This window comes from Alosa pseudoharengus, unplaced genomic scaffold, assembly GCF_046254945.1.
Source record: "Alosa pseudoharengus isolate Yale_2024_CS ecotype anadromous, Long Island Sound unplaced genomic scaffold, YU_APseudo_1.1 YU_APseudo_1.1_scf_21, whole genome shotgun sequence".
Taxonomy (NCBI): domain Eukaryota; kingdom Metazoa; phylum Chordata; class Actinopteri; order Clupeiformes; family Clupeidae; genus Alosa; species Alosa pseudoharengus.
In genome coordinates this window covers 27803361-27813291 of record NW_027468674.1, presented here as the reverse complement: position 1 = coordinate 27813291, position 9931 = coordinate 27803361, and the positions used below count along the sequence as shown (strand labels likewise).

The 9931-nt window shown below is 44.8% G+C and overlaps 1 protein-coding gene across 2 annotated transcripts in view; it reads right to left on the bottom strand.

Moving 5' to 3' along the window:
• rhbdf1b (rhomboid 5 homolog 1b (Drosophila)) overlaps positions 1-3046 on the bottom strand; it is a 44467-nt gene extending 41421 nt beyond the window's left edge. For both annotated transcript variants that reach the window (XM_076298427.1, XM_076298428.1), the window contains exon 1: positions 2710-3046. The gene's annotated coding sequence lies outside the window, so the exon portion shown is untranslated. The remainder of the gene's footprint in view (positions 1-2709) is intronic.
• Between the last annotated feature and the right edge of the window lie 6885 nt (positions 3047-9931).

Here is a 9931-nt window from a genome sequence, read left to right as displayed (position 1 = left end):
GGGAGGGAGGGCCCTTGAAGTCTGGAATATATTTTATTATATTTATTTATTATGGGCGCGTCAAATGAAAAGTAGTTTGTTGGTGCGCACATCCAAGGCAGGTGCTGGAGAAAAAGTGCTAGGCTATCAAAAGGAAAAGAGGGTGGAATGTCCGCACACTTGTTCTCATCAGGAATTTTTATTGACTTTCACCAGTGTGTTATTCACCAATTTATTATGGGCGCCCATCAGGACTGCCTATGTATAGGGCTAAGGATCTTGTGCTTACACCCCTGAGTGAGTGTGAGTGTGTGTGTATGTGTGAGGATGTGCATGTATTTGTGTGTGTGTGTGTGTGTGTGAGTGAGTGTGAGTGTGTGCGTATGAGTATGTGTGTGTGTGTGTGTGTGTGTGTGTGTGAGAGCGAGCACGTGCATGTATCTGCATGTGTGTGTGTGTGTGTGTGTGTGTGTGTCTGTTTGCGTGCCAAGTGTGTGCCAAGTGCCAAGTGCCGTGCAAGGCTTGCGAGGCCTGTGTTTGTCATTGTGTGTGCACACTAGTGTGAGTGTATGTCATCATGGAACATTCAGAGAAGGCTGACAGACGCCAGAAGGATGAGGCATAACCCCACACTTCTTCCAGGAGCATGATCTTTTATATGCAGGGCCAGGTGTTTAGCAGGCATTCTTTAATGTGAAAAATAGCATGTGGGACAATATATGAACCAGACTTGTAAATACGAAAGTGGTCTGGGCACACACACTTCTGTACATATGCAAACCTGATTAGACTAAACAGACAAAAAACACAACACAAAACAGACAAAATGCAGACAAATGATCTAACCTCTTTAACATGCATACAGTAACATTTTTTCCAAAAAACACAGACAAGCACACAGAGAAAGAGAGAGAGAGACAGACAGAGAGAGGGAGAAAGAGAGAGAGAGAGACAGAGAGAAAGAGATTTATAGCTGATGGTATAGATTAGAATATAAGGTGTCCTTTGTTTAAAACACAAACAAACTGTGTTACATGATCCACTGCATTCCTGATCCACTATGTTTTTCCTAAAGACTCTCCACCAGGATGTGACATATCAGAGACCCCTGAGCTCCCATCGGATTCCATCCTTAAGTTCCTGTCAGTGTCGTCCACACAGGAACTGATTCACTCCTCTCCACACAGATTGAGTGACTCGAGTGACTCAAGCCTGACCCACGTTCCCATCTCCCACCACCAACCTCCACCAGATGCCGTTCTGAATCCACAGCTACAGATCACACAGTCTTATTTTCACTCCATCTCTGCTTTACTCAACTCAACTCAACTCACCAACCGCCACAACACTGTTGGTTCCTGCTACACTGATGCTGCTGCCAGATACACTGATTTTCACAATATGACTTTAAGGTTGCTGTTGTTGTTTTGGTTTTTTTATGGCATGTCTTCATGCATTTTGTTTTGTATGTGTACTTTATACCGTGACCCTGTCACATGACATGTAATTTTGCCCCAAAGTGTTTGTGGCTGAGAAGACAATTAAGAGAACTTGAGATTGAGAATGAATTAGCCTACCAGACAGAGTTAGAGTGATTACATTATATATGTGCCCAATAAGGCCACATCACAGAGTAAAAGGGGTCCAGTTACCTTGAGCTTACAATTTCATGTAATTGACACACTGGCATGCGTAAAGAATCTTAAAAAGTTCAGTTATTGGACTATTCAGTTCAGTTATCGGCTAGTAGGCCTACACAGTATGATAGTGTAGTAACATGGAGCTTAAGTGCCACTGTATCTAGACTGACTGACCTAGACCCAAACAATGAGGTCATCAAGATGACCAGAGGTCGCACCACTGACACTTAGCAATTATGGAAACTAACTTGGTAATTTGGTACCAAACTACAACAGGAATTATATTTCAACTGAGATGCGCAGACAGTCGGTGCAGTGATTTATTTGGCCTATACCTTCTTCTCCATAGTGTTGTCAATATCCCCTCAACAATTTTTGTTTTGTTTATTCATTACTGGTTAAAATTAAAACGTAAACCGTATTCCTGTTGTAAACATACACAACATTATTTTCTGTCACCCACACGCCACTCCAACTCCATTATGTACCACTCCGTTTTTACTGACCGGTTAATGCAACAGTTATTTGAATGCATTTGGGCGCTTGGCATAGGGCTATAAATGGGACCATTTCATTAATGAATGAGCACATTATCCACATTTTACAACACGATGTGTAATATCGCTGTATGAAGGGGGGATTGTGTCACCACCACTAGATTACTCGTACAATTTCATAAAGAAGCGGTTGTTCTTTAACGGGAAAGCCCCTTTCGTTTACAATATGAAGATTGCCCACTCCTATTATTAATAATGAAGAGAATGCAGCGCGAGTTTCTTTTACCACGGCAACATACCTACATCTGTGGTAATCACGAGATAGCCTATGGCTGGCATTCGAAGTATGAAATCCATACATTTTCTGAAAACATATCTGTCATTTAGTGGTCGCATCAGGATGAGCCGCGCCAACATTGCTGCTACCATAGTGATGGGAATAAAAATGTGATAAATGACAGTGACCTAAATGTTTGTGTGTTTAGAGCGGGTCCGTTAGTTCCATGTAAAGATTTCGCATATTTCTGAAATCGGATATCAAAATGTAACATTTGTGAACGTGAACTGTAGTCTGTGGGCAACCTTACCCTTACCTTACTAAGGAATTTCAGGACTGCAGCCACAGGGTCCGCGCATCAACCGGTAGATATGAATAGACTGTCTTTCCTTCAGATGACACAGTGTCAGTTATGTCACTTCATATCTCTACCACGGCTGCTGAAAGCAGCTGAAAGATAACGGCTGGAAGGTATGCATAAAATATCCTTGCTATATCCGCCCTTTCCAAAACTGTTCGCTGCCGCTTGTAACCTCGTTTCTTCTGTGCGCTCAATCGCGAGCTGAAATAGCAGGCTCAGTGGATAGGATATCCTTTCTCTTCGCGACCGGTAGGCTGTATTCCCACATAGTAGCCCCGAACAGGGCGGCGAGTTTCAGTCGGTCTGTAGTTCAGTTTCACCGTCTAAATACGCCTATGCGCGAGAATGGCAACGTGTGGGAGGCAACGTCGAAGTGGCAGTCAGACGCCACGGGCCAATTGGCTGCTCTCATAGGCGTCGGCTGGCAAGCTCTCATTCATATCCTCGTTCCAAATTCGAGAGCTGTTGTGCATGTTAACCTCTGGAAACAGTTGACTCAACAACAGGTCATGGCAAGATGTTTGTGAGTTTTATGTGGACGCATCAAATTCACGGAAATAAGTCATTCAGTCAATAACTCTTCAAGGCTGAGTAGTAATGTGTAGAGAGAGGCACTTCTATGTCTAAAAAGGCACTATGCATGGTACCCTATCATAAGGTGAGTTTGAGCCACATCAGTTCATGCTCAAAAGAGATTCTCTCGTTTGATTTTACAGCTACCACTAGGTTTCCTCAGGTAGCCAATGGAAAGCCTTCATCCCATCTACAAATGTTCCCTCTGCCTCCAGCTGCCTCTGATCATCTCAGATCAATCAAGCACCATTTAGGCTCCTGCACACCTGAAAAGATGTCCTGATGATTTTACATCCAAAAAACAAACTATATATATGGTGCACCATCATATTGGTCCACGGTGTCAAGTCACACAAGATAAAATAATCTCCTCATGCCAGATGCAGTTGAATGTGATGGAGGGCGCCAGCCTCTGTTACATACATAGTCACAGCGGCTTCCATTTTTCCCTCATCATGTTTATTTATGGGGCATATCGTGTGCACAGACTGGATTAAGTAACCAACGGACACGTTCTGTTCGCACTGAGGTCCAAACAGATGGCAGGTCTTAGCGTGTCATACAGGAAGTGTTAAAGTTAAAGCCAGCAGCGGCAATTTGTGACTCAGGTGTCCATTACGTGGTAGCTCATAGAATGGTGCCTTAATACACCACAGTTTAGAGCGGAGTGTATGAATAACCATCGAAGGGCCCATGGAAAAAATCATCTGGGTCCGTGTTGCACGGTAACCTTGACAACTGTAATGGCATTTGTGGCCAGGGGACAATGAAGTGAGTGAGGGGGGACCATGGCATAAATCTCTGGTTACAGGAAGAAAGGGACGTTTGTCCGCCAAGAAGTCACTCAGCACGGACCCTGAATGGGGCGACACTGTGAATGCGACACACAAAGACACAAACAGGAAGGGCCGAGGAACGACGACGGTCAGCACCCAACAGAGCCCAGCCCCAAAAACTGCCCGTGTGTGGATATGTAGCCACCTCATGGTTTGACGAAACATCTAAGATTTGATGAGAAGCTGTATTTTATATTGCTGCGCTGTGGACATGACCTATACTCAAATGTCTCAAATAAAGAAGGGGCATTCATCAAGGAGAAGACTTTTTGATTTGCAATGCAAAACAGGACACTGTTATGTGGTTCCTTTAAAAAAAAACTTCTATGTGTGTGTGTGTGTGTGTGCGTGTGTGTGTGTGTGTGCACGAGCAAGAGGATGAAGGGACGGGGATCTGCCCGAGGATGTGTCCCATTCTCCTTCCTGTATTATCAGAAGCATTCCTCTTGCAGGACGCGCAAACTTCCGGCAGGGATTTTCCATCACCAAACCCAGAACCCTTTTTCAGGAGGTGCCAAGGGAAGGCCAACCTCTCCACGACTTAGTCTTCAAAGCAGGATGATCTTTTTAGGAACTACTTTTGAATCACACTCCTCATTTTCTAATTACATAATTATGCATGTTGTTACAAGTTGTATCTGAAAATGAGGCCTGATAACACATGGAAGAAAAACCTCCGATTTTACACAGAGCTCTGTTCCTCTTAGATTAATGTAAGCTTTCTGATCTGTTCATATCTACAAAAAATGCAATGGAAGTGTTTCCATACGGACTAGAGAAGTTCATAATGTAAATTTTTCCAGTCTGTTGATTAGCTTGGTCATTTTCACCCATGAAGCTGTTATCATGAAAACAGTGTTTATGGCCTCAATCAGTTCCACTAGTTTTCAAAGGCAGGGTCAGTGGTATCATATTGTTACTCCATGCCCTGTCCATGCAGTGGTATTGTATAGTTACTCCATGCGTTTCCCAAAACCATAGCTGCTATGTTAGGAACTTTGTTGGTTGCAATGCAATTTCCCATTGCAAACCAACTAAGTTGCTAACAGGTTAGCAACTATGGTTTTGGGAAACGTGCCCCAGGCTGAGAAGACTGGAGAGCTTTGATGGCAAACACCAACATTAATGAGTGGTCATAGCAAATCCTTCAGTGAAAGGAGAAATGCATTTATTCTGTAAAGTGCCTGGTTATGTGACTGAAAATAGAACAGCTATGATGCAGAGAGGAAGATGTTGTGCTATCACTTAATTGAAGGTCATGTTTATGTGGATTTGACATTTAAAGCTAAGCCGCAACTATGGATTGCAGAAAGTCTGAGGAGAAAAGCACCATAGAGAGAGAGAGAGAGGCAGAGAGAGAGAAAGAGAGAGGCAGAGAGAGAGAGAGGCAGAGAGAAAGACAGAGAGAGGCGGAAAGAGAGAGAGAGAGGCAGAAAGTGAGAGAGAGACAGAGAGACAGAGAGGCAGAGAGAGAGAGAGGGTGGGATGTAGGATGCCAGTGGCTCCACAGCCATGTGGAAGCCATTAAGAGTGTGACCTGAGTTTAACCCTCTGTTATCCTGACTCTCCTCTTTCAGCCTCACCAAGTGGCCCACAGGATATGCTGCACGTCTCATGCATACATTTACATATCATATTCATACTCTACGTTTGCTCTTCTTCACACAGACAGCTGATTAGCTCCACATCATTGTCATGTGTGTGTCTTATAGTCCTATGACTGTGGATGTGCAGTTCAACATCATAGCTGTGCAAAGCTGTGTGACTTAAGATGATTTGGCTGTGAACATAAAATTTGTGGGATTTGTGGTTCACAAAGAACAGTTCTTTCAACAAGTGTGGGTGTTAAGCAGAGGCTTGAAAGCCTTAAAGAGAATGTCATACACCACTGGTGTCTCTATTCCAAGAAGGAGCTCATTCATATAAAGGAATAAATGAGCCGTTTTTCTGATAGAATCATTTTTTCAAAGCATAACAAGTTACATTGATTAATACATCCACCTCCCCATGCAACTACACACGCTTGTGGAAGGAAGTGATTGTTTTTTCTCTCCTCCGGACAATGCCTGTTTTTCTAGCTTCGATAAAATCAGTCTCCCTCCATGCTGAAAGGGATGTGGGGAGTCAGGAACAATACCTGGAACAGCAGCGTGTTAGGAGAGAAGGATGATGGCATTTCTCTTGCACTGAACAACCTACTACACTCTTCAGAACGTCATCCAACAAAGTTGTTTACTCGGAAGCCGTCCCTAAAAATAGCACGTCCCGATGATTGTAATGGAATATTTTTCGCAGATAGCACTCTAGATAGCCCTCCAGTGCAAAACTGAAAACACTAACCGCACATCTAGCGCAGAAGAGTAAACTGTAAACAACATATTGCCAAGCAAAGAACACCTGGCTACAGTTTATTGCACTCCAACAACAACAAAAAAAAAGCATTCTGTGTTTCATGATCACTTTCAGGCCAACTCTGCTCTGTATTACCTCCATGTCATTGCATTACCATCTTCAAACCACCATGAAATGCTGTATTGAAATAGAGCCCCCAGTGGCTCCTCTGACATCAGAGCAGAATGGGGGTGACTGCACGGTAATTAATAGCCATGTAAGAGCGCGGGGACTTACTGAGCCCCTGGGTCGCGTGTGTGCATACATGAGTTGGCCCTGTTTACTGACTCAGAGCCGGCTGTCAGCTGGCTGAAACACGACGGCGCCCCGGGGACAGGTCTGACTAAGGAAGGCGGAGAGGAAGGAGTGTGTGTGTGTGTGTAGGGGGTAGGTGATTAAGAACAGGGTCTGGTGTGTACAAGCATGCAGCAGGTCCTGGTTAGGGAGACTGTTAATCAGTGACCAGTTAGTCTGAGAACTGGCCGCCGCAGGCGTGAGGGATGTTTAAACGGCGCGCGGTCGGGGGGACAGAGGCAAATGCCCATCTGGTGAAGGCGTGTAGCGGGCCTGCTTCATTTCGGAGGTTTGGGTGGTGTGTTGCTGTGACGTCTGAGATTCTGAGCATTACGTATTGTGAGGTATCTGAAGTCTGTATGTCAAAAGAGGATTTCACATTTGGTGAAAGTATTCAGTGGTGAACCATAAACTTTTACCAACCTGTGTTTTATGTTCCTCATGAGCCACTGGTCTGACTTGCCATACAGTATGTGACAGTGTGCAGTGTAGACAAATCTGGGCAAAGCCAACAGGGAAACGTTAGACAGGGAAAGAGAGAAGGACAAGCAGAGATGGAGGAGGTGGGAGGAAGAAGAGGAGTTTGTGTGTGTGTGTGTGTGTGTGTGTGTGTGTGTGTGTCTGTGTGTGTGTGTGTGTGTGTGGAGGGAAGGGGAGGGGGTTGGGGGTGTTACTGGTGAAGACTGAACTCTCCGCCCTCCTGTCAGAAAGAGTTCCTGTGGACGGCTGAGATGCAGAGCAGTGGCGCTGGTGCCAGCACTCACACTGAGACAACAGGCCTCTAATCCCTCATCCACCCCTCCTTCTGTCCTCCTCTCTCTCTTTCACTCTCTCACTCCATCCCTCTCTCCTTCCCTCTACCTTTCTTCCAATCCCCCCACCCCCTAACCAGCTTGAAGATATACAGATCCACCCAGGCTTCCTGTTGCCTGCCACAGACACAGTTTCCTTGAGTGATGGTGCTGAAGTCATGGTGCTTTTAATGTCCTCTTGTTCAAGCACACAATACAAAACCCAGCCCTGCAGCCCTGCCTTCAAATAGTGACTGCAATATATCCTGTTGGTATCAGGCACTAGTTAAATATAGTACCGTCTGTGTGTATGCGGTCATTTATAGCTTGTTGGTCCCACATTAAATCATTTGTGAGTCAAATGCAACGGAGAGAGTTTGCCTACAGGGCCAGACACAGGAGCTTTTTAAAGAGCGTCCTGACCAGTTTGCCGACTTTCCCATGAGCCTCTGGGGACCCGTGGAGAGAGGATAGACTACAGGTGTGAAATCAGGACAGGAAGTGTTTATCTGGAAGCACCACAGGGCCATAAACCCCAGGGTCAGCGAAGGTCAGGCTGAGAGGCCTCTCAGAAGCTACTGTTGATGGCTTTCTCTCTCTCTCTTTTCTCTCTCTTTCACTCTCTCTCTCCCCCCCTCCCCCTCTCTCTACTCTCCCTGAGGGAAAAGACTGAAACCAACAGAGCCAGAGTGGCTAATATCAACGAGTTCCTCCCTCCTGCTGCCTCCTGTTCCCCTTCTCTAACCCTCTTTTTCTGTCTTTATCTCTTTCTGTAGGAGAGAGAGGCTGTTGAAAAACCGGAGCCAACGGCAGCTCATATCAATGAATCCCAATAGTGTCGAGCTGACTCCAGAGAGATGGCTGTGTGTAGCTCCCTCTCGCACAAACAGAAACACAAGATCAGAGGAAGCTTGAGCACTTGCACTGTGCTCCTATGGACCCGAGCCTACAATGGCAGACAATAGCTCAATTACCAGAGCGATGTAATTGTGTGTGTGAAGGCTCCATCGAGAGAACATGTCCTCAGACAATGTGCCCTCCATGCGTGACGTGCTCTCAATTCATCTAATGACATTGTTGGTCAACAGAGTTCCTTCGAGACCTATACATGTGGAATAGATCTTCTTCGACCTTTGACCCCAATCGACTCGAGACATTTGACCCTTGCTGCTCTCTTGAAAGGGTGAGTGATGGGAGTATTGCGTCCTTGAGGTCATGTCCTATTGAGAATGCCAACGAAGCACGATCTGAGAGCGAGGTCGATTCTTCCCACTCAGGTAGAGGCATTATGGGCTGACAGACAGATGGATGGTCCTATCAGTGGATTGTGGGTTGCCTTTACATTCTCATATTGAGCGTGACACAATAAGCTACATCAAAGACAAGAGGCCTGTCTGGAAAAAAGAGTCACAACTGCAAGAATTTTGGTGCTTATGTTTTCAACTCCTGAACTAAAACAAGATGAGTTTGCCCTGTAATACAATACAGTAAAAATCTCTGTAGTTACGATGCAAACTGCCCCAGGAAGAAACCTAAAACACATGACCGCTAAAATCTATGCAGAACTGTAAAACATGAAGTTGGACCTGATTACAATCACCTGGCTTATTAGGTTTCAAGCTTCAAGCCCCAAAATGCACCTCTGTGATGTTTTGGGAAAACATGATATGATAATGTTTCAGTCCAAACTCCCAACCCACATTCACTGCATTCCAAAAGGTAAAGTGTTTCTGTTGGTGGAAAGATCATGTTTGTAAAGTCGAGAGGACTGCTTGGTAATTGCAAAGAAGTTCCTGAGTTGGAGAGAGCCAAGCAGATCTTTCCAAACAGTGACGAGGCAAGTGCTTAGGGGCTTAGGAAAACCCCATCCAGGGAGATGAAATATGGAACAGACTGTGACAATCGCCGACCTGCTCTGAGTTATGGCCAGTGGAGTGAGATGTGTAAACCGAGGCTTGGGGGAAAGAGCAGGCTTAGCATCAGTGCCACATGGAGGTTCATCTGTGACCTGTTCGTCTGGCTTGATGTATAACCAGAAAGAAACATCAGAAAAGACAACTCTACTGCTGATAAATTATGTCCAAGTTAGATGCTGTAAATGTTCCTGGAGAGTCAATTAGTGCGTAGTATAGTAAGTTTATCTTAGCATGACAATTCATTGCATGCATTTTACATTTTTAGTAAGTCATGCATATTTGAGAACCATTTACATGCACTTTTACAACAAAATATTTTAGATAAAAATAAAACAAAACTTCCCATTTTTGAAGTGCTCTAGATAGAGCATGGCTG